Source organism: Carettochelys insculpta, chromosome 4 (genome assembly GCF_033958435.1).
Source record: "Carettochelys insculpta isolate YL-2023 chromosome 4, ASM3395843v1, whole genome shotgun sequence".
Taxonomy (NCBI): Eukaryota; Metazoa; Chordata; order Testudines; family Carettochelyidae; genus Carettochelys; species Carettochelys insculpta.
The window spans coordinates 125459180-125484766 of NC_134140.1; the positions used below are offsets into that span (position 1 = coordinate 125459180).

At 39.9% G+C, this 25587-nt stretch overlaps 1 protein-coding gene and 1 long non-coding RNA gene across 8 annotated transcripts in view; one reads left to right on the forward strand and one right to left on the reverse strand.

The window, feature by feature from the left end:
• Nucleotides 1–25587, reverse strand: part of CFAP299 (cilia and flagella associated protein 299) — a 416193-nt gene that overhangs the window by 192675 nt on the left and 197931 nt on the right. The window lies entirely within an intron of this gene.
• Nucleotides 1–25587, forward strand: part of LOC142012829 (uncharacterized) — a 40665-nt gene that overhangs the window by 8490 nt on the left and 6588 nt on the right. For 3 of the 7 annotated variants that reach the window (XR_012645476.1, XR_012645482.1, XR_012645477.1), the window contains exons 2-5: nt 1989–2109; nt 3589–5833; nt 6518–6661; nt 17525–25564. This is a non-coding gene — a long non-coding RNA (uncharacterized LOC142012829). The remainder of the gene's footprint in view (nt 1–1988; nt 2110–3588; nt 5834–6517; nt 6662–17524; nt 25565–25587) is intronic. The other 4 variants (XR_012645478.1, XR_012645481.1, XR_012645480.1 and 1 more) reach the window with 4 other exon arrangements.

The following is a 25587-nucleotide window of genomic DNA, read 5'->3' on the forward strand; positions in this document are numbered from 1 at the left end:
TACCACTGCCAGCGAGTGGAGGGGGTGCTCCCACACCTTTTCCCCAAGCCCATTCCCATTAGCAACACAGCTGGGAGCAGCGGGAGCGGAGCAGGCTGGAGTCAGGTCATTCCATTTCCCAAAGCCATTCCATTTCTGAGAGTGCAGGTGGCCCCGTTAGATTATTGAATCATAAGCATTCAGGACCTTTTATTTCCGAGTTATCAGTGACTCAGAAAGCAGTAATGCCACTTCTGATAGAAAGCCACTCCCTCTTCCATTTTTTTCATTCAGTCCTTCCTAAATAGGTCATGACTTTTAATTTTAACTTTGCAATTATAGGTATCATCCCATCATCAGTAATAAAAACCATAAAATTTATGCTCATAAATAAGCATTTCCAATTCCTCTTGGTTATTACTCAGCCTCTCACTAGTGTTGTACAGGTCATTTTTTTCTCTTCATATCCATTGGTTGCTTGCTTAACTTAACTTCCCAATATCTTCATTATTGCTCAGAATGCTCTCGCCTCTCTTTTTATTAGTAGTTCAGTGACCTCCTAACTACTCAAGCAAGCCTGAACACAAAATGATTGGTTCCCAGTCCACAGAGGGGGAGGCCATCCAAACTAAACAGTGGCCTTTTCCCCACAGAAAGTGAATCAATGAACTACAAAGCCAAAAGGCTTCAGCCTAAGCCACTTATCTAGCCACTAGTTCACTTCCAGAACATTCTTCCTTTTATCCTTCTTTGTTGATTGAATAGGCAGGATCATATATAAGATTGTTTCAACATTATTCTTCCTCAGCCCACTTCCTAGTTCCCTGAAGTCATTATCACCAAGATATCCTCCAAAGCACTATCGTTAGTGTTGATATGAACTATTACCAGTGGATCCTTTCCCAGTGATTTCAAAAGTCTAATACATTTAGAATAGTGTCTTGTGTTATGGCCCTGGAAATACAGAAAAGTGTTCTGTTGTGTGCTTGTTCCTTCTTCTTTCAGTTCTTCTGACCACTGAATCCCCAACAAGGACTACCTGTTTTTCTTGGATGGGTGGAGAACTCATTTTTGTGGTCTAGTTTGATTTTCTGACAAATTGGGACAATTCATTTTGGGAATAAGGGAATTTTGAAGTCTGGGGTTTATTTCGAAGTACCTGTGTCTACACAGCCAGTTTGCATCTTGAAAGCAGCACTTCTGAAGCACGACTGGCTGCCATTATGCTAATGATGTGCTGAATATTCAGATCAGCATCTCATTAACCAGTTCTGATCCGTGTAATTTAAATACCCTTTCTGAAAGGAAGGGGTGCTGTAGACACGGCCTAACTGAGCTAAAAGAATCTTTCTACAAATCATAAAACCCCTGACTTCAGATTATAAACCAAGCATTAAATTATGGATGTTAGGAAGGAATTTCCCCTATGATCAGTTTATTCCGTAACTGTCCAGCATCAGATTTTTTTTGTGTCTTCCCCTGAACCATCTGGCACCTGTTCACTATCACAGGCTGGATACTGAACTAGATAAACAATGATCAGGTCCAGCATAGTAATCCCCATGTAATATTACTTTACAATTCCTGGTTTACACATATTATTTTCTTCCATAAAATGGATTGGAATTTAAAAACAACTCATGTATTAAACAAAATGCAGACAGACCTCAAGACTGGGGGAGCAGGAGACTTAGAGAATGAAACTACTATTTCTTTTCCCAGAATACAGACAGAAAGTCTTGGAGGAGGCAGGAGTGCTGTTCAAAAACAGTATATAATCATATAACTAAAGATTTTATCATGAGTTATATGTGCAAGAAGTGAAATTAATGGCTACCTTAATTCTAACTTTTGAGTACTTTGCTTTGCAACTTTAATAATGTTTTTAAGCATAGATTTTTGTATAGCTTATGTATAGGCAAGAACACTTATTCATGGTGCAATACTATCCTAGTATACGTAAAGAACTGATGGAGGTGATATCTGACTCAGCTTTTATCTCTGAAAAGTCCTTGACTACAGATGATATTCCCGAAGACTGGAAAAGGGAACATATAATGGCCATCTATAAAATGTGAAACAAGGACAACCCGGGAAACTACAGACCAGTCAGCTTGATTTCTGTACCAGGTAAGGTAAGGAAGAAAATATTTAAGAAATCCATTCACAACTATCTAAAAGATAACAAGAAGATAAGTAGAAGCATGGAATTGTAAGGAACAAGCACATCAGACCAACCTGATAGCATTCTTTGATAGGATAACAAGCCTTGTGGCAAAGGAAGAAGTGGCAGATATGGTATACCTAGACTTTAATAAAGTATCTGATACAGTCTCTCATGACCTTCTCATACGTAAACTAGGGAAAAACAACCTAGACGGGGCTACTATAAGGTGTATAACTGGTTGGATAACCATTCCTGGAGAGTAATTACCAATGGTTCACAATCATGCTGGAGGGATATTACTAGTGGGATTCCATAGGAATAAATTTTGGAACTGATCCTGTTCAATATCCTCATCAACAATTTAGATAATGGCACAGAAAGTACATTTATAATGGTTGAAGATGATACCAAGCTGGAGGGGTGGGAAGTGCTTTGGAGGATAGGATTTATGATTTAGAATGATCTGGACAAACTGGAGAAATGGTCTAATGTAAACAGGATGAAACTCAATAAGGGCAAATGCAAAAGACCCCACTTAGGAAGGAACAATCAGCTGCGCACATACAAAATGGAAAATGACCATCTAGGCAGAAGAACTGCAGAAAGGGATCTAGGGGTCACATGCTAAATATGAGTCACGAATTGACACTGTTGCAAAAAACAACAACAACAACAATCATTCTGGGATGTGTTAATACAAGCGTAGTAAAGCAAGATGTGAGAAGTAATTCTTCCACTCTATCCTGTGCTGATTAGGCCTCATTTGGACTACTGTGTCCAGTGTGGTGTGTCATCTGCCAGGAAAGATGTGAATAATTACAGAAAGTCCAGAGAAGAGCAACAAATATGATTTAAGCTTTAGCAGACATGACCTGTGAGGGAAGGTTGAAATAACTGGGTTGTTTAGTCTGGAGAAGAGAAGACTGAGATGGGATACAACAGCTTTCAAGTATCTAAAAAGTTATTACAAGGAGGAGGGAGAAAAATTATTCTCCTTAAGTTCTGATGGTTGGACTTGAAACAATGGGCTTACATTACAACAAGGGAAGTACAGGTTGACCATCAGGAAACACACCCTAACTGTCAGGGTGATTAAGCACTGGAATAAATTGCCTTGGGAGGTTGCAGAATCTTTATCACTGGCAATTTTTAAGAGCAGGTTAGACAAATACCTAATGTGTAGTCTATATGGGACTTGGTTCTGCCATGAGTGCAGGGGACAGAACTTGACCTCTCAAGGTTCCTTCCAGTTCTATGAGTCTATGAAAAATATATACACAGGTTCTTGAGGCAGTATAGTTAACTTTCATGGATGTATAAACATTTCCAGAACAACAGAATCACAAAACATTATTATACAGAACAGGCTAGCATATTTGGTTACAGTTTTATATAACATGCACAATGGGTATTTTGTGCAGAATATTATTATTGTTTGACAGGTGGTGGTGCCTATCTGCCCGGCCATGGATCAGAGCCCCAGTGTGCCAGGCACTGTACAAACACTGAACAAAAAGACTAGTCACTGTCAAAAAATAGTTTTCAGTCTCAGGTAAGTATATTGATAATATTCACATAACACACAAGAATGACTGCCATAGTTCCAGATGTGCTGCAGTGCAGCTTCAACTTCAGGATATTGTCCTTTTTTCTCTCTCTGTATCTCAAGTTGATTAGAGGCTAATGCTCAATATTGCTGAAAACAGCATTGGAACTGTCTCAGCTGCTCCATTGCTCATCTACTTCTTAGTCATGTTGTACAGGTTGCACTGCTCAAAAATGGAATTCTCTCATCCAGGCACATCCAGCAGGACCACAGATATTACTGGATCAGAGACTCCCAGCTAGGAGGTTGTTAGGAAAAGGGCCAGCGGTTGGGAGCCCTGGCTTGCAGGAGCCCAGTGTCGGGAGAAGGCAGGGGGGCGGGCAGCCCTGTGCAGGGGAGGCCAGGGCTTTTGTCCCTGTTGCTAGCTCCCCTGCTGGGGCTGGAGCCAGCTCCCTGGCAAGGGCTTGTGCCTGCAGCCCAGTAGGGACTGGAGCTGGCTTCTCAGCCTGGGTCTTGTGCTGACCTCTGTTGGGCCAGCGAGGCCAGGGGCTGGCCACAGATAAGGGGACCGCTACGGCTGGAGGTGGTGTGTGTCTGTGTGTGTGGGGCTGGGGTCCTCCCTTCATCTGGCAGAGTCCCTCATTTGGGACAGATCAGGTCCCAAGGGTGCTGGACAAGGGAAGTGCAACCTGTAATTGTGAGGTTTTCCTTGTAAGCCATAACATGACAAATCCCATCCTTGACATTATAGGATCGCTCATATTACCTTATTTGGGATGATCCCATCAGACCATGTGCTTTTCTATTGTTCTTTTGTGCTGTTTTATCAAAATGTGTGCCAAAGGACTCCTGTAGCTTCTAAAATGTTGGATCTCTGAGCTGTCTGAAAAGAATGCACAATAGCCTACTTCACCACATCCTTTCCACCAAAACCAGATCTTTTGGTGAGTGACTATTGGAGCAGACAAGTAGTATGTAACTGATTCTCTTTGGCACCCATTTCATTAATGCAAGCAGGTGAGGTATGTTTGCTTTGGAGACTATTCTTTCACAAGTGGTACTCTGAAATTCTCATAGCCATTTTTCACTGTGTCTCCTGTGATTTATCTATTTCGTTGCTATGTAGAATTACACAGAGAATGGCAATTCGTCACTGAGGCACCACATTTTCCAGTTTCTTCCCATTTAGTTTGAATTCCGGACATCACGCTTTCCAAAACTATTCAGTACATTCTCATGTGACACTAAGTTGGGTGATATTTATAAAAATCTGGTCTTCCACGGCTGTACTGTTGCGTAAATTGTTCAAATGTTTTCAGACCTGGAATTTGAGACTGTTCAATTAAACATGTCATCTTATTGCTTTCCAATGTATTGGCTAATCTCCCAGGTCCTCAGGGAAGAAGCCAGTGGCTATTGTCTGGGATGCTGGAGATATTTTCGACAAAGAAAAAAAAATCTGGCACCCTGCTTCCTTGTGCATTTCCTGAAAAAATATTTTTGACTTTTATGTGAGCCTGGACTTGTGTTTTGATCCTTGTAGCATATATATAACCACAGTAGCATAGTAAAGGACAGATTTTTGCCATCGGCACCCAAGCTGTACATCGAGAGTCTGATATCCAACCTATTGCCCAATGGAGGCTGCCTTGCATATGGTAAAATTTGAGAAGTTCAGATTTTGCATAACCATTATCTGAGTAATAAACAGGTTTAAAATGCATATTTGCTGCTCTCCTCTGTGTTGATGATGATTAAATATTTAACATGCTATTTTAATTAAAATATATGATTTAAGTTTATGAACTATAATATACTCAACATGAAGACAGGCAAAAGACGAGAGACAGTCCCTTGACAAACATCTTTTAATGCAGTAGATATTACTTGAAAGATTTTTACGTAAAGTCAACAGATTTAATTTGATAATAACGAGTACTAGATGAGTGATCTGGCTGTTGCTTAGGTTGTTAATTTTTTTTTTGTTTTTCTTCATTTATATCAATGCTGTGGGATGGGGTTGAGGATGAGGGGTTCAGTATGCAGGCCTCCCTGGGCAGAGAGGACAACCCCAGGCCTCTTTTATCACTGCGTTGAGAAGCACCTGTCCACGGTCGCTGCAGCTGCAGTGGGTGCAACCGGTGAGTGGGAGGGGTTATGTTCTCTGGCTGGGGGACAGACAGACACACAGACACGCATGCACCCATGCACAAACAAACTCAATAAACATTCAATAGCTGTCCCTTTCTCCATATCTGCCCCGGTAGTTGCAATGGGGTTATAGCTGTCCCAGTTCCCATCTCTGATGCCTTGCTGACCCTCTGTGGTAATTATACAGTACAACTGTCCCTGCCCACAGAGCTCTCCATTTCCGTGTTATGAGAAACAATCACATTCCAGGCACATCCCTGGCACAAACAAACTCTTACCCTGCTTTACGGTATGATAAGAGGAAGTTGCATAACAAATTTGGTCGACCTAGCTCTCACACTTTAGGAGGAGTTCTTGGATAAACAAGACAGACACACAGACTGACAGCCAGACAAATGGTCTCAAATACCTAGTAGATTTAGACTTATAACTTTTTTGTGTTTCAATCATACCAGATCCAACCAAACTGCCATTTTGAATGACCCAGAGAATTATTTTGAATGTATTTATTCAGTTCTATTGGTCTCTTATAAGATAAGCAGATGACATGAAATAAGCCTGATCTCATCAATATTTGTCTTTTGCAACCAATTATTCCTTTGCAACAAAGAAAACAGAATGGAACGTGCCCAGCAAAAATTTAAAAAAAACATTTTCATATTTATTGTTTGCAGGTGCCAGTTTAACAACAGGATTATTTTTGGATCTTCTTTCAGTTTTTCAGTACCAACAGAAAATACTTGAAGGCAGCTCTGTTTGGGTACATATATTTTTTCAACTGATTTGACCCCCACCTCCCACAAAAGTCAATGGTCAAGGTATGCAAAATTGACAAGTGCCAAAATTGAGACCTTTAATGATGCTGAGCATCGCCCCTCTGAAAATCCCATCTGTGGAGACTTAAACTGGGTTTTAATTGGAATAAGACTATTGCCTGAGTGGAAATTTTCAAAAGCACAAATGACAGGTAGCTGGTGGTGCCTATCCTTTGTGCTTTTGAACATCACCCCCTGGGTCTTGTTCTGCATAGGAGATCATTAATGGATGCGAGATTAGGAGTCATCAGTTCAAACTGAACACAGGTGGTCAGGACCAGTTACTGAGTATTAAAATTATGGTGAAAGCATTTCCAAGCTGACTAAATATCCCATCTGTATGAACCATGTCCAACCCTTTCTTTTTCTTGTCTTTCACAAATATTGCCTGGGACGAAGGAATGTCAGGGCTGAGCTCTCCAATACAGATGTAGAACACATGCACTTGCATCAGCTCAAATCAAGATTACTGACACTGGAAAGCACTATTGTGGCCTGGCAGCTGAAATCCTACATTTTAATTAAATTAGGATCCAAACAATATTAGAAAGTCTCTATCATTAGACTGATTTTTTTTCATGGCAGGTTTATTGAAGAGTTTTCAGTTATGTGAAATTATGGAAAATAATGTTCAGCTCAACAAATTCCCTACAACACAATTTTAATAGGATGAAACTACGGACCTATTCACCACAGGCCACTTCTCTGACTTCCACAGACCTGGAGCCGTTCAAGCCAGCAACAAAATCAGCTGTTGGACTTGAGTGATTGAAACCAATCCACTGGCACTGTGTTTGGTCCCCAAAGAGGTTCAGATCCAGGTGTTCTGTAAGGACATTTTGTCATTTCTTTAATTCTTACCCCCCCGCCACACACTTTTATCTTTTCATTTGATTTACTGGAGGCAGATTTCTGGTGTTTCCTAGGTCACCTTCAAAATGTGTTCTCTCAAGCATGATCAGTTCAATAACTTCACATGGCTATTCTTCTGAGTGAACAAGAGAAGACTCCACTCAAGGATAAGAACAGTGTGAAAAGAACTTCTTGAGCTCAGGAACAAGAATTTCCCCAAGACTCTGACTGAACTGTTTGTAAACAGAACCATAAAGAATGTCCACTCACCTTACCCTATTACAGCTAAATAGATTGACTGGATGGCTTATCAAATGTCTGTGAATCAGAGTAGCAACTTTGTCTCAACTCAGCCTTCAGTCAGGGTGGTCAACGGATTTCACCAGGCCCTGGGCTGGCTCTGGTCCCTGGAAGTGGGGGAGAAGGGGCAATTGGGCAAAAGGGGCAGGGCTAAGAGCTAGCCTCCTTTAGCCAGCCCTTCCACTTCACCCAGTACATGTCGCTCAGAGGTCTAAGGACAATGCAAAGGGTCTGGATTGCTGCATTTTCAGCTGTAGTGGCAGCATCTTGGAGCCCGAGGGCAGCTGCCCCCTTTGCCCACCCACCTTTGGTTGGTTGGCTTTGTTATTCAGAAAATAAACATATTTGAATCTCACAAATGTGCTATGCAAGTAAATGAATTAAACATACCAACCTCAGAAGCACCAACCACATATTTAATAGATCAAATTTAAAATGCCATAGAAGGTGATAGTTTGATGCATCTTGAAGTAGAATTATAAACTGGACACCAGAAGATGCTGCAACTGAGGTGGATACAGATTGCTTGGGCTCTTAAGTAGCCCCTGAGGAACTGCCAAACGTCATCCCTTAAAATGCACGATGAAACCCTAAGAAATATTCTGCCCGGCTAGTGAAATACCCTCTAGCTTTGCATCTTCCTCTCTGAATCTGTAAGCACCAAAACCCCACAGATCTGCCTCCCACTCTCCAAGAAACAAAATGGAGCCCGAGCCAGATGGAACACAGCTGATGGCTGTACAATACCAGGTTGAAATTAAATCAACAGTTTCCACCATGCAGATATCATGACTGAGATTCACAGTGTAAAAAGAGCTGTACACATGGATGGGTTAGGCAGAACACAGAATTCCTGAAGTAGATGACTTTAAAAAGGAAAAAAATAGAGTCTCAAGACTAATAAAATTTATGCTAATTGATCTAAAAAGCCACTCCAGACAAAATAACATTACAGTTGTGAGGATTTCTAAGGGAACAGAAAGAGGTAAACTCTCCAAATTTGTCCCTATCCTGCTGAGTTATTGGGCCAGCCAGCAGATTTTTGTTTTGATACAGATTGGGCACACTGGTCCATGGTCCCTAGCCAACTCCAAGAGGTTGGCCTAAAGCTTTGTTTGTGATGCTTCTGAAGTGTATTGCTCAGCAATTTATACAGCAGGTCCTCACATTCACAAACTTAAGGTTCACGAATTCAATTCCCCGCCGGGGAAGGGAGTACCAGTGACTGCCACTTCACTGGGGCCCCGGACAGGAGCACTGGCAGCCACCACTTCCCTGGGGCTCCAAGTGAGGAGCGCCGGCAGCAGCTTCCCCGGGGCCCCGGTGCAGGGAGCACCAGCAGCCACTGCTTCCCCGGGGCTCCGGGCCAGGAGCCCTGACAGCTGGGCTGCAGGCAGGGAGGGCTGGCGGCTGCCATATTTGTGAAATTCAACATTCAACATTCACAAGGGTTGTCAACACAGAATCCTGGTGAATGTTGTGACCCTAGTGTACTGCAGAAATTCAGATGCAAATAAAAAAGCTATTATGGTGCAATCCAGCAATTAAAATACTGCTCTTTCAAGATCATGCCAATGATGCAGTTGTAATGAGGGTGGCTTTAACAAGCAAAACAATAGGTCAGGAAGAAGGAATGGAAATGATTATTAAATACCCATCAGTGGGCTATATTAAGAATGGTGAAAAGATAATGTCATTTAGTTCCCCTCAGAAGGAAGAAAAATACCTCAGAAATCTGCAAACTCTCCTTCCTCACAAGATGAGACATCTATGGAATGATCTCACTGTACGGAATGCACATGTTGCATTCGGAGTTTGAATATGATTGCTCTAAACAAGTTGGGGGCAGTATCTGATACTGATATGTTATTTCCCTTTCTTTATTTTTTTCTCTCCTTGGGGTTGAAGAGTTAGTATCAATTTACTTCTTAACTCATAGGAAAGGAGCATCAGTGTGAATAAGTGAAATCTATAATCTGATTAATAAGTATATATTATCTAATAAAGCAATATGTTTTATTAGCTCATGCTTCCTTATGGACTAATGTATCAAGGTTTTATTGATCACAGGTGAAATTATAAACATAAATTTTGCTGATTAGTTATGCAAAAACTGTATGCTGCTTAGGAAAATTTACAATTTCTTGTTCATTCACAAAACATCTTTATATTTCATCTGGTTTATGTTAATCATGAGGGTGCTGATAATTAAATGTCTCATCTGATATATCAATGATCAGGTAGACTGATCCTCCTTCCTTCCCAATGATGGAGAGACAAGTATCTATGAGCAAAACTAACAACTAAGAAGTTGAATGTTAATATTATGAGCGCAAGATCTGAGAGCAAGGATAGATTTACTGCCCTCAAAGCTGAAACTGGCAATTCTATAAACACGTTTGCCAATCTCTACAGGCCCAACTAGGCTGATCTCAAATTTTTTCATACATTTTTATGAATATAAATGACACAGACCATCATATAATTATTGTAATGGAGACTTTAAACAAACCTCTAGACCCAGTCCTTAATAAATCTTCGCCACTTCCTCATAAAAAAACCTAATATGACTGGGGGTCACGGGCTGCTGGCTGTCAGCCACTGGATCACAGTAGCTGCAAGTCATGGGTGTGAGGGTGTGTGTGTGAGCAACTTATCTCCTTGCTGCTGCCACGCACTCAGCTTCCTGCCATGGGGTTTCCAGGGCTTCTTGTGCCTTTAAGGGCAGCAGGAGACAGGGAGCATAGAGCTCTGACTGGGCTGGCCAGATCATCTCCCAGTTAAAGCTGGCTGGCACCCTGGAGGACTCCTCTTTTGAAAAAAAGGGCCCCTGTAGTGTCTACACATTTTTCTTTTTTTGAAAAAGCACACTTCCTCATCTGGGAGAGGCAGAGGGCCACCGGAAAAAGTGGGACACATTTTCTGTGTAGACACCCCATGGCTTTTTTTCAAAAAAGGCCCGGCTTTTTTGAAAAAACCCACTAGTGTGGACATAGCTGAGGAGCTTGATTTGTTTTTAAACAAAACAATATATACAAAAATAAATGGCCCTACTGCGTCTTCAGCAACCACACTTGAAGAAGCCTTTAAAGCCTTCATCAGAGGCTGTTTCATCTCTTATAAGAAGAATGAGAAGTCCTGGGGCACCTTATAGACTAACAGATTTTTTTTGAGCACAAGCTTTCCTGGAGAAAGACCTGCTTTGCCAGATGCATCTTTCTATGCGCATCTCACAAAGTGTGTCTTTGCCCACATAAGCTTATGCTCCAAAAAATTGGTTAGCCTCTAAGATGCCACAGGACATCTCATTGTTTTTGTGGATACAGACTAACATGGCTACCCCTTTGGTACATATTCATCTCTTATGTTACCTGTAAAAAGAAATACAGAGAACATAAAATTGATACCCTTGTGAAGAAAAGTAGGGCCTTGCATGTACACTATGAGTCTGCCCTCTCTCCTGGGAGTATCTGAACTCTAATGAATATAAAATATGAAAACAACATATTTCTGCCCTAAAAGCCTGAGTTTGTTTTCTTCTGTGTGAATCTACTGAGAATCTGGTGAGAGACCTGGCAAATTGCTGGTGTACAGAATTAAACACAAGAAATAAGACTGCTGCTATGCAAGAGTAGCAGTAACTTATACTAAACAATTTCAACAGCTGTATTCAAAACGATATTTTTCTGAAGAGGGAATCAGATGCCCTAAATAGCTTTTTTAGTGGACTGTATCCGCCACAGATCTCTGACTCTCAGATGCCCCTCTAGAAATTGCAGAACTGACTCCAGATGTAACAGAAATGGAGGTTATAAAAAACGTCTGGCACAGATGGGTCCCCAACGGAAGTCTACACAAAGTTCTCTAAAAGTTTAACGCCTAGACTATTGATCATGTTTAGTGAGGCCAAGAATGAGCTAACGCTCCTGTCTACTCCAAGCGAAGCTGTAATTTCAGTTGTTTCTAAACTTGGAAAAAGATCTTGGAATATACTGTATTTCCAGGACGATTTCTTTAATCTACAAAGATTTCAGCTAAAGCTCTTGCTATGGAACTGAGCACAGTTTCTCACACACATTACATCCATAAATCAGATAGGCTTCCTTTGTAATGGCTCTGGTGACATCATTGCTGCTTTGAGAGATTCTAAACAAACCAGAGTTTCTTTAGATGTCGAAAAGGCCTTTGATCACATGGTCTGGGACCATCTTTTTCATGTGTTGGCAAAATTTGGATCTGCTATCCAATTTATTACTTAGATTAAGTTTTTATACTCTAACCCAAATTCCAGGGTAGTTCCCAATGGTATTATTTTATGCTCCATTTCCTTACAGAGCAGTTACCAGGCAGAGTTACCATCTTTTTCTGCCCAATTTAGCTCTAAAAATTTTAGCCAAATCAACACATTCATAGTAACAGGATGGGCCAAACAGAGCACAAAATTATGTTGTACAAGGATGATGCTCTTATATGTGTATCTAAGCCAAGTATCTTCATCGCACACCTGGAGAGAGCATTGGACAAGATCAAGGAAGAGGTAGAAGGGATATCTGTGCACAGGAAAAGAATTAACAACTTGAGGTTCGCAGATGATATAGTTATCATTGAGGAAGATGAGGAGAAGCTAGCGAAAATGGTGTGGGTTTTAAATGAAGAAGGGAAGCAGTACGGACTGATTATGAACATCGATAAAACAAAAACAATGGTATTTAGAGATAAGGAAATAGGAAAGAAGATCAGTGTGGATGGTATTGAACTAGAAAAGGTAGAGAAGCTCACATATCTGGAGAGCAACATAACATATAATCTAGACTGTAAGAAGGGAATAGTGACTAGAATAGAGAAAGCAAGAGCGAGTTTGAAGGCGATGGATAAGATCTGGAAAAGCAAAGCAATTAGCTTAAGAATGAAGCTGGGTGTCTTGAAAATGTGTGTATTCAGCAGCATGTTGCACAGATGTGAGACATGGATGATAACGAAAGATTCGAAAAGAGGAATATTGGCATTCAAAAGGAGTTGTTACAGAAAGATTCTGAGAATAGGATGGATGCAGAAGGTCACCAATGAGGAATTATATACAAAGATACAGCCAAAAGAGAACCTGCTGCAGAAGGTTATAAAATGGAAGCTACAACTATTTGGACATATTTGCAGAATGAACAGCGAACGAAAAATCGGTTAATGACTTGGGGAGATGGAGTTCATGTTTATTAACCCCCAATTTGTTGGCTGAAATTCTTATACTGAAAATGAATGTTCTTCCCAGACTTTTGTCTGTCCTGAGTCTAGATTGGTTCTGAATAAATTATAGCCACTTCTACCTCTGGGAGGGTTGTGTTAGAGTTCCATTGCTACCACACTGTATTTTACTTCTGAAGGCAACTTCACTTCACTTCTGATTGACGACTTGCCTCTGTACATACTTCAAAGAGTACTGCATCAATGCACACTAAGAAAAACATGGGGTTTGCCGGAAGGGTCCACACAGGCAAGCAGACAGAATTTATACCCCAATGAATTTCACTAGTGCACCATGTAAACATCTCCTAAGTGAGTGGCCCAACATCATAAACACTATTGGAAAACCAAAGTCTTCCAATTCTAGGCTCGTATCTTAATCACTGGACTATCTACTATGCCATCTAACCTTGGTGTAAATCTGGAATCGCCTTCTCTTGCCACATCTTTGTCCATCATTGATTTCTCAGCTTTGCCGAAGCATACCACTCCCACTATACCTTTACTGCTGAAAGGCTTATCCATATATTCATTTCCCTTCTCCACGGCCTCTCAAAAGCTCAGTGCTCCAGAAGTCAATGACTATGCAACACCACTGTTCCTTTCTCACAAATCAACGAAGTATAACTACATGAATTCCAGCCTCAAAACACTCCAGCGCATCCCTGTTCTTTTCAGGAGCCAGTTCTAAACAAGGCTCCTTCATAAAAACTTGTTTATAAAGGAGCTTTATTTAGAACTGGCTCCTGAAAAGGATAGGGATCCAGTAGAGCTTTTTGAGATTGATATTTCATGTAGTTGCACTTTCTCCTCTCCCCTCTTTCTCCTCACTAGTTATACCAGTCTCATCTCTGGTTTTTGACACAATCTTTCTAATATTTGTGCAAAAGTATTCTCAGTTGCAGCTCCAGTGTTCGGGGTGTAGCTGGTGTGTGTCTCCCTCTATATGGAGGTAAACAGCTGCCCTGCGATTAATCACATGATTCATTGTGATTAATTTTTAACCATGTGATTAATTTTAATCACTTGTCTGCCCAATTTATTAACTTTATTAACTAAATAAAATATTTACTCATTTAACTCCACAGAACAATTTGCAAGGTGATACACTTCATTTGAAAGATACTATAACAACAAAGACCAGGTTCCAGAAACACATACATGCATGAGTAACTGTACTCAAAAAAGTAATATCTGTTAAGTAACTTACTAATGAGTATATGGGTTTGTAGCACTGAGGTACTCCTACATTAACTGCAGTGTGACTATTCCCAGGAGGAGAAGTACTCACATGTAAAAGTATGCAGCATTGTGCATTTAAATTGATTTGAAGCTGACATAACATTTTCTCTGGTCTTAGTGTGACTCAGTTGCAGATTCAACTCTAGGCCAGCACACCAATTGCTTAATTTCCAGATGATCACTCGGATGCATTCAAGGCTCAGCGAAGTCAGTCAAAAGATTTCAACTGACTTCAGTCGGCTTTGCATCAAGATCTGAATGCTGATACTTCAGTTCATTACTAAGAGTGTGTTACATTGTTAGAAGCATCTATTCTTCACATGAGTTATTACAGCAAAATCCTCTTCCACCAAGATAATAGTCATCCATTTCAGCTCTCAGTAAAATAGACAAAATGTCTAAGACAGCATGGAAGCTATTGTTAAATGCTGGAAAGGAAGTGCAACTCAGATTATCAATATCTATTTCATTGTGTGTATTTTTTCAGAACACCACAATTCCACTGTCCTGCTGGGGAAGCTCCCTTGAATGACAATTACTGCCATAAAAAAAGATATCCTTTGCCTGCATACATGGTGGAATTGTAAGGCTTCAGGGAAACTACTACAATTACAGTGACTAAGAGTTATGTATACTAAACTTGGGTCTAAAACTGGAATAAATCAATCCTTCACAGTGCTCCTACTGAAGTAACAACAGAACTCCCTTGGAACACAATGGTGCAGAATCAGATCTACATAAAATGATGATTTTCTTTACTCTATAAGAGTAAAAAAGAGTTATATTAAAATGTCAGCAAAAATACATTAAAGGAAAAAAAATGCTGCCCGGGAGGCCCTATGAAGTAAATGTTAATTATAATGATAATTGCAGCAACTTCAAAACACTGTTTCATTAAGAAACCCAGTTTAATATGCAATCTCATAACAGAGCTTAAATTTAAAATGGAATTTCTTGAAAAAGAAATGGTAGTGGGTTTGTATCTGTCTTCATTTTGTATTTACTGTTCAGTTAAGTTACCTGATAGGCTTGTCCTTTTCTAGTCGATTTCAAGGCTACCTTTCGGGTTTTCACAGCTTTCAAGTCAACCTTGCCTTCTCCCTTTCATGCCCATGACAAGGGCAAAGGGAGCAGCCGTGGAAGTCTTTACATAAAGCTGAAACGCAATAGTGCTGAGAATTCCTCTTTAATTTTAACTTTAAACTTGATCTTTTGGTTGCATGACTGACCACCTTATTATTACCTCAGCTGAACAAGGTCCCATCGATACTGAATGTCCTGGGTCTGCAGACCAAAGACAAACACTACCATTGTACAGTGTGTCAAGAAAATGCATAGGCATTGACAACCATTACTTTCCAAAGCAGAGGAAAGAAAATGCTTGTCTATCAGTTCTGCTCTTTACTGTACATTATATTATCTCCATCACCAACTGCTGTCAATGACATTTTTCCTCATTTTCAATCTAATTAGTTGGAGAAAAGCAGACAAGAGTCTTTTTTTTTATAATAAGCTTCTAATACCTACTGGAGTCTATAGTGCAGAATTGTTATGCTAAGGAATATAAGACTTCTTGTAACCATGCTGTACAGAAAGGCCATGCTCTTCTGTCATCTACAGATGAACAGGAGCCCCAGTTATAAGCAAGTCCTTTCAAGGCTGCATAGCTCAATAGTGAGATACGTTTACATTCCTATTTATTTGTTATCCCTGCTCTTAGCACTTTAATAATAAAATAAAATAAATAATAATAATAATCAATTTAATAATCAAGGAAAGCCATCCATTGCCTTCTGTCAAGACTTTGTTAGGCTCCTGCTATCTGCTCAGGGTGTTTTGGCTTCTTTTAATCAAACAAAGCATTAGCCAGATAAACACATGCCAAACTGTGGCTTTACTTTTACATCCACGAGCTATGAAGTTGTATTCTCATTGTAGCGTTTTTTTGGAGACGCCTAGTAAGTTAGAGTGCCCAGTCAAACAGTCAAGAGCTGAAACAGGCATTTAGGTTTTATTTGGTAGTTATTTGGGGCCATCAGTATGAGTTCCCAAGTGAAAAACTGAAAGCCAAACTTCAGGCCCTGATCCTTTCAGCTGATTTCTGTGTATGGACCCTTATGCCAATACAGAGGTCCCTTGGAGTCAGCGGGGTCTCTCGAGCATTCATGTCTACTTATTTGGAGCAGCTTGCAGGATTGATACATACTACTGATAATGGGCAATTTCCACCTTGACTGAACAGACCTTGTCAGCTCTGGGGCTCCCTTCTACTGGGACCCTGTTCTTTAAATACCCCTCTGAAATACCTGCCCCCAAGCATCTGATGAAGCGGGTCTTTGCCCATGAAAGCTTATGCTCCAAAATATCTGTTAGTCTATAAGGTGCCACAGGACTTCTGGTTGTTCTCAAACATAAACCATGTATCTGCACTGGTAGAAGCAATCCCCTCTCGAGAGGTTTTATTGCACTGCTAGTGTAGTCACAGCTGTATAACTTTGTGCTATCCCCTTAAACATGTGCTTAACTTTAAGTGGTCCTACTGACATCATGTAATTATTAATATCCCCAAATCAGCAAGTTTATTAAGCACATGCTTAACTTTGGGCAGATGAACAGTATCATTGATCTCAATGAGACTGTTCATATGTTTAAAAGTTTGGCATGCACTGAAGTTCCTCACTGAATAGGGCCTGCGTTTTTACAAGTCAATCAGCTTTGTCTTCACTTGCATTCCTCTTTCAAAAGAGGCATGCAAATGAAGGAAATCAAAAATGCAAATGAGGTATTGATTTACATATCTGGTGCCTCATTTGAATATTCTTCTTTTGAAAGAAAAAAGAAGCATAGACGGGCTCTTTCGAACGTAAGCTTCGTCTTCGAAAGAACCCTTCTTCCTATTTTGTTGCAGGAAGAAGGGTTCTTTCAAAGATCGGGTTTGCTTTCGAAAGAGCTCCATCTACCCTGCTTTTTTCTTTCAAAAGAAGCTCTTCCAAAAGGAAAATATGAAAATGATGCATCAGCTATGTAAATCAGGGCCTCATTTGCATTTTCTATTTCCTTCATTTGCATGCCTCTTTCAAAAGGCGTAGACACAGCTTACATGTTTAAGAGCTTTGCTTTTTTGAAGCAAAAGATAACTGAGTGTGCCGTAATTAATTTTGATTTATTTTTTTCATTCAGGAATTCCAGTATTCTTGTTTAGTTTATTATTGTATCATAATTTATCTGTTCCAGAATTTCTCCACACAGAACAAGTGTTATCTTCCTGCAATCAGAGACTGACAGGAACCCTGCAAAGAACAAAAAAAGCAAAATAAAAAATTACCTCCTTCAGCTCAGAGGAAATATTTCTGCCACGTACTGTAAATCGGAATACAGCCCATAATTCGGTATGAGCCCATAAAATCTCCTTTAAAGCACACCAGAGGCCTCAATGATGATTCCTCTAATGTTTCACTCTCTGATGTTGAAGGTTTAATTTTGTAACAGTTAAAGTCTTGATTTTATTTTCACTTGTTATAAAAGCTTACACAATGGGATCAGGTTAACAAGTAACATGCAGTTCACTTTTTTTTTTCTGATTAAACAAGATGTGGGGTCATAAAAATAAAGCAAACTCTTCAGCGATTTACATAGTGGTAACATTGGGTATGATCATTTTTACATATTGTGTTAAGTGTTCAGCAAATCTCAGTATACTGAGAAATATGTGATAAGAACACAAGAGAGCTGTTTCTATTTTCTCAATAGAAACCTCGAGTATTATTCTAACAGATCGACTAGTCCAAAATGCCAAATGGGAAGATGCATTGCCCTGATCTAAGAACAGCTGTCTGAAAAAAATGGGATAATTGGTTGTAAATACATGCTTTAGATCAATTCCATGTGTTGTTTTAAAATGTAGAGAAATTCACACAATAGGACGTGATTAGAACTTACTCTTGATATGAAGCCCATAGCACATGTCAGGGAATTCTTTATTGCTTTCACATTACTTTCAACTCCACTTCTCTGATCTTGATAAAGGCAATTTTGTCCCACATAACTTAGGTATTTAAGTTTCTAATTTTTGGAAGCAAATCCTAAGGGAAAAGGACAAAAGAACTTCAATTCACACTTAAAAGAAATTAAAATACCCAAGTTTCTAGACAAGACCACCCTATATTTCACAATATTTGCCCACTGTCTTAGCCCCAAAAATCTTCCCCTATATTCTTCAGGAGATGTTTGGATAAGACTTTAAAAATACAGGCCTATGTGATTCTCCTTCTAGTACACAATAGTCTTCTTTACCCCATAGTAATAACTACCTACATAGCACAGAAACATGTAGTGACATTCTTTTGGAGACACTGATTGTTCTAACTAGAAGTCCCCTCATTTAGTCAGTGCGTTGGACATCATCTGGACTTCCAGTAAGTTCCAGTGAAGAGCTAGTAGAAGGCTGTTGGCAGGCACTGGTATTTCTGATCACTGAGATTAGGATGGAGATGGGAAAAGAGCTAGAGTCCAGAATCTATATTTTCTGGAGGACAGGAAATAAAAGGGATAGACAACAGCCAGTAAAATTCTTTCATTCTCTTCTACGTTTTCTTATTGTCATCTTTCTTCTCATTCAGTTGTCTTCACTTTCATCAAGATATATGACCCATTCCAATTTCCTGAGTACAGATTGAACCTCTCTAATCTGGAACTCTCTCTTCCAGCAAACTCCATAGTCTGGCATGATTTTAGTTAGCCAGACAGCCACTTATCATGTGTGTGGCCAAGTTTCCTGTAATCTCACAGTTTGGTTACAGCCACCAGTCCTGGCTCTCCATGTTTTGTGTTGTTATTTAGCTGTAATTTGCCCCCAATGTCATTTAAGAGCCCAGTAAGCAGTGGAAGTGTTGGTAATATGAAAGAAAATATTGACCTCCTGTCATCCAGAAAATTTGCTCATCCAGCTCTGGTCAGGTCCTGAGGGTGCTGGACAAGAGAGGTTCAACCTATACTCCTGTCATTTTCCCCTATTCATAAGTCAGAAGGACTGTTATTTTGGGCAGTGTGGATTTTCTTCACCCTTCTCTTCTCTCATGTTTTCTTCTTATTTTTCATCTTTCTACTCAGGCTCTCTAGCCCCATCACTTCTCATACCCTACCTTGCACCTTATTCTCTAGTTTGCCTATCCTTCTGCTGGCCACAATCAAATACTACTTGGAATGGATGCTATTACCAGATTTGCCTGTTACTTTGGCGTAAGCTTATCTGTCAAGGTTACTCTTCTGGGGGTGGAGGGGGTTGGATGATAATTTTATCAATATGCAACTTGTGTCATTTGTGTTCTTGTATGGAACTCTGCTTCTCCCTTCTGCCCATTTCCTCCAATGGAACTCTTCTACAGGACCTAGGCTCCCAGGGCTGGGTTCTTCCAGTCCTAGAATCAGATGAACACATACACACTCACATGTACTACTAGAGCACATCTGTAAGGACTGGTTAATCACTCACAAGCTGGCCCCTTATGTGTCCCTGGACTCAGCAGGCTGGGTTGGACAGCAGAGCCACAACATGACCCTTATGTGCCCTTGGACTCAGTGGGCTGGGTTAAACAGCACCTTAAGCTCCAAGGTTCAGTATGTTCCTATCCCCACTTTCACACAACAACCGTTCTGTTAGTAACCCATTTCATGAGCAAATCCCAGAGGAATTTGGGACATTACAGGTACAAGAAATGTTGTTGCAAAGTGAAGGATGAAGCTAAAAACCACACTCCCAAACTGGCGCGGGGAGAGAAGCAACCAGCTTAACCATGAAAGTTATTTATTTCCAGGCAGTAACCATACAAGGGGAGCCAAACAAACAAAACAGTTGCAATATTAAATCTAACAAATCTGATTACAAAAGTTAGAGCTAGCAAACCATAACTAGTCAGGAGGATATACCTAGAGAGAGTGATCTCACCTCTCCCTGGAGCTTGGATTTATTGGGTTTCCAGGTGGTGATGGCAGTGGGGGGACAGGCAGAGTTGAGCCACAGCACAATCAGTCAACAGAAGATGAAGTCTCAATAGAACTGATGCAGAAATGAGCCAGGCATGAAAATCCTTTACTTGAAAGTGGGTATGGGTTTTGTAGGCAAACAACAATGGTTCAAGGGTGAACACTAGATTTGTACATGGTAAACTGATGATCCAAGTGAATATTACACAGTTATTTTATTTATTTGGGCTAGTCTATAGGAACTGATCATTCCTGACAAGTATCAGAGGGGTAGCTGTGTTAGTCTGTATCCTCAAAAACAATGAGAAATCCTGTGGCACTTTAGAGACCAACAAATTTTTCGAGTATAAGCTTTCATGGGCAGAGGCCCACTTCGTCAGATGCATGTCCATGTCCATGAACCTGTGACCTCATAACGCAATTCAGCATCTTCAGTGTTTTGGACACTAATAGAGGATTTATTACTAGGATCAGTCTAACAATTACTGATATGGGTCCAGGCAGACATGGGTTCTTAGCATCTGGAGCAGAGGTTGCCCATCAATTACTGCTTCTCTGATTCCTGTGTCCCAGAGTTCAGTATGATTCTTGTACTGGAACTGCTGGTTCTCCATTTTATAAGCTAATGGAGATCCTTTCTGTCCCATCTTTGATGTAAATAAGGCTCAGAGAGTTTCCATAGGGGTTTAAGTGGGTCTTCTCCTGGGTTTTCATTGCTTTTTGTAAGTCTTTCTTCTGGTCACCTTTGGTTCAAACAGACCTAGGGGAGGGGCAGGACTTTCTTGAGTCAAACGGGCTGGATACTATGCTCCGGTTCCCCAAGAACACAGAGCTGAGAAATAATAATGCAATAAAAGATGATGTCCAAAGATGCCACGGACATGGGGGAAAGGTGAGAGGGGCCACAGCTCTCTGCCCCAAGGGCAGAGGCCCTATATCCCCCATCATCAGCGGAGTGGCAAAATAGCACTTTGCAGTGTTTCAAAGGGGCCCAGAGAGCTGGTTGCCACTGCTGCTATTGCTGTGGTTGGAGACCTTTGGAAATGTCAGCCCTGGGGGCAACAGCCCCTGCCCTCCCGTCAGCAGGCCTGGTGGTAAACATTTAATCTGCACCGAGCGGAGCTGATTCTTCACTTAAAACTGGGATACAAGATTCACAATGTGATGGTGTAGTATAGTATTCTTGCAAAACAGATGACGGCCGATGCAATGTTGGCAAGTTCAACTTCTGGATGGTGGGAATGGTTTCTAGGCTTTTCCTACACTGCAGTGAAATGTATTAGTGGAACCTATGAAAGACCTATCTATCTATGCAAACAAGTACTGCAGTAGGAATGCAAACTGATTCATACCGCCCCATCTTCCTGCTTGGGTGTGATTTCAGACTTTACAGGTAACCTAGGTATTTAAAGCTCCCGAAGTCAACAGCTACCCCAACAGCATGTCTGAGTTATTCAGCAAAGAGAAGCTTGCTAGATGATATAGCACGTAGGAACTGCCATAGTGGGTCATATCCCAAGGCCTCCATACCAGCACCCTTCAGCAGAGGCCAGTTACAACTTCAATAGGGAGTAGATTCAAACCCTACAGTATGGGGCTTAATATCCCTTTCAAAATTTTATTTTAACATAACAATATTTGGATATTACTAAGAGCCATTTAATGTCCAATTACTTTTAATGGTGCTAAGTTATTAGCTTCAACAACTACCTCAAGCAATGTGTTCTGCAATCTAATTACCCAATGAGTGAAAAATATTTCTTTATCTCTTTTGAATTTGACGCCTCTTAATTTCATTCAATGGCCCCATGCTCATGTGTTCCAAGACAGGGAGAACATAAACTCCAGATCTACTTTCTCTAAACCATTTATTAGTTTTTGAACTTGCACTTTGTTCTCTCGTGTTTTCTTTCTGAGATAAACAACCCCAAACTTTTCAACTTCTCTTCACATGAGAGTTTTTCCAAGTCTTTAATCATTCACATCATTCTATTCTGTACACCAGCTAATACTGAAATATTCTTTTTTTTAGATGTGCTGAGTGATATTGTGCACCCTATACAACATGAGGTTGCAACACTGATTTACATAAAGACATAATATTCTCCGTATTATTCCCCCCCGCCCACTTCTTAGGCATCGCAGCATCTTATTCATGTTCTGGAACACAGCTGCACATAAAGCATAAAACTTCACTGAGCTGTCTACAGTGATGTCCAGGGTCAATATTATGAGTTGAAACATTTATTAGAACTGCATCAGCTGTTGAGTAGTTGAAAATTTTCATTCCAGTGTACGCTGACACTGAATTTCATCTGCCACTAACCATTTGCCTAACTTTGTCAGGCCTGTCTGAAGTTCTTCGTACTTCTCTATAATCTTGAGTAACTCCACAAATGTTATTAACTCACAGTTCACCCCTTTTCCAGATGATTAATAAATATATTGCACATGGGGCTCAGTACAGAACCTTGAAGCACACCCTGCTGCTAACTTTTAACTACGATGCAAATTGACAACTTAATTCTATTCCTTGCTTTCTATCTCCTAAGATAGATTTTTAATCCATTTTTATCACTCTCTCCATTGCAATTTAGCTTCTTTAGTGTCCTCTGGGGAAGACCTTTTCACAGGCATTTTGAAAGTGCAATTAAATAAAGTCCACTGATTCACCTTCATCTTTTTAGACAAGGTCAAAGAATTCTAAGACAAGCAAGATACAATTTCTGTTTGCAGTTTAATCTTTGGTTACAATCTTGTCATATCATAATCTTTCAGATGTTTTGTTCCTCTTTTTTTAAGCATCATTTGAACCAATTTACCAGGAATAGGTGTATGGCTTATTTGTTTCTAATTCCACCGGAGTATGCCAAGAATCCTTTTAAAATATAGGTACAACAAATGCTACCCTTCTATCCTCTGGAACGGTGGATTTAATAAGAGTTCTCATATTTTGTTAAACACTTAGCCATGTCATACTTAAGCTCCTTTTGAACTCTTGAGTGGATGCTATGTGTATGACATTGTTTTTTAAGTTATCAATTTGCTCTAGCACCTTTTCTTCTGATACCTCATGCTCTGACAGTGCCTTATTTTCATTACCAATAAGGAGCCAGATCTGGGGTGGGAATCTCTCCAACAACCTCTTTAATTTCCTTGCATCAATCTTCACCATTTTGCTTATCAGCAACGCCCTTATCTTCCTTAACTGCTCTCATTAATGATAATTCTTTCATAGGCTTCCTGTGTTTACTATACCTGAAGAATCTGGTCTGTTTTCACTTCTTTAACTATTTGCTCTTTCAAATCTATCCTGTCCTTCTAATGTCCTTTCCATGTACTACATGTTGCAATTTGTGCTCCTGTTTACTGGCTTGGCTTGGGTCCGGTTTCCGAAGTTTGATATTTATGGCAAAATAAATGGAATAACTCAATACATTTATCTCAGAATGTTGCATACACTACAATCTGTTTAGTTTTAATTTCGAAAAATCCTTTGGTGCATCTACACACCAAATGCATTCTTTTTCCGGTGGCTCTCTTTCTTGCCCAAATGGTGAGGAGCATACTTTTCCAAAAGTTTCTTTCAGAAAAAAATGTGTGCAGACACCCCAAGGGCCCTTTTTTCAAAAAAGCAGTCCTCAATGGCGCCAGATTTTCTGATCTGTGGTATTTCCTGGCCCATCCTTTCGAAAGGCCAGCTGGGTTATGACTGCTCTCTCTTGAAACAGCAGATTGATTTTGCGATCCGCTTTTTTGTGTGTGGTTGCCATCTTTTGAAAGAAGTTTTTTTGGAAGATATCTTCCGAAAGAACCTCTTTTGAAGGGTCGCTGTAGAGTAAACATAGCCACAGTGAGTTACTAGATATTACAAAAGTTTTGTAGTTTGTAGATTTTAAAATAATATGAGCTAAGTATGTGATTTTCTTTCTTTTCTGGGGAGGGTGGGTAGCAAAAATCATTACATTTTCTTTCTTTCTATTCTCAATGAAAAAAAGAAGTTTTGGGGACAATTTTGTGAATTCAAAGACATTTTCAAACTTGAATATCTTATTAAAATCAAATATATCATTCTTGTATGACTATTGTATATTCGGTATAAATATCTATTCTGTTACAATACCACATTGTTCTTACACATCAAGAATGTCTTTTTTTCTTTACAATTTTTTTCTTAAATATGTGTTGTGAATTCTGTATCACTCAGATTTTTATACTTTATTAGTTCTTGCTGACATGAGCTGTCTAATACTGGAACAAAAATATTTAAAATGAGTGGAGTCCTGTAGTTCAGTCCTACTGGAAACATATCCCATTTTGGTTTCTGACTGCCGTAACATTTTACTTTTGATGGGCAAACTGAAAATAAGTAAACAGTAATTACACATAATCAAAAAGCAAAATCACATTGTATCATTTTTTTTAAATAATAAAGTTCTACGTATACAGGTCAGCATACTTTAGACTGGTTCTTTTTCTTTAAACAGGCCTAAAAATGTAGCATAAATCCATGCATTCATCTAAAAAATATATGTTCTCCCTGCTCAGCTTTAAAGTCACAGCTTCCCAACCAGGTTTGCTGTTGTATTTTCTCTTGCACAATTCAAAAAACTTATCTGTGTCCCTTCCTGTGACAATTTGCCACATCAAACACCCCCTAGAAGCTCTAAGATGGCCTGTCAGACACACCACACTCTGTGAATGAGCTGACATACAGATGCCTTATGGTGTGCTGATTTAGAACACAATAATTGGTGAAGCAGCAGCAGAGATGATGGCTTTACATAGTTTCATTAACACAAAAGATGCCAAACCACACACATGGAGAATAAAGGAAACAGTCTGACATTTTCTCCAGTGAGGTAAATAAAAAGAAAAGGAAACATGAGGAAAAAGGAGATCATTCCTTCTTTTTTCATAAGTAGACTATTCAACCTCCTTCCCTGTGTTCAGCTTGTGTTTCAGATAATCTCCTGAAAAGAGCATTCAGAAATTATTTGTAGTGAAGATCTTGGGTGAAATCTTGGCCCTCTATCAACAGGAGTTTTGTTTTTGACTTCAGTGGAATTAGAATTTCACCCATGTCACCGAGGACAGGACTGTAGATTCGGTGCTTTTTATTTATTTGCTTGTGATTGAACTGTAGCATTCAAAGATCTCTTGTTTTCTCTCACTTCTCTTTAAATCGGTCTCCAGGTTTGGTATTACCCTGTAACTATCTCAGGTATTATATATGATTGGCCACTGTCAGCAGACAAGGTACTGGACTAGATGGACCTTTGCTCTGATCAAGTATGTCCATGCTTCTATTCGAG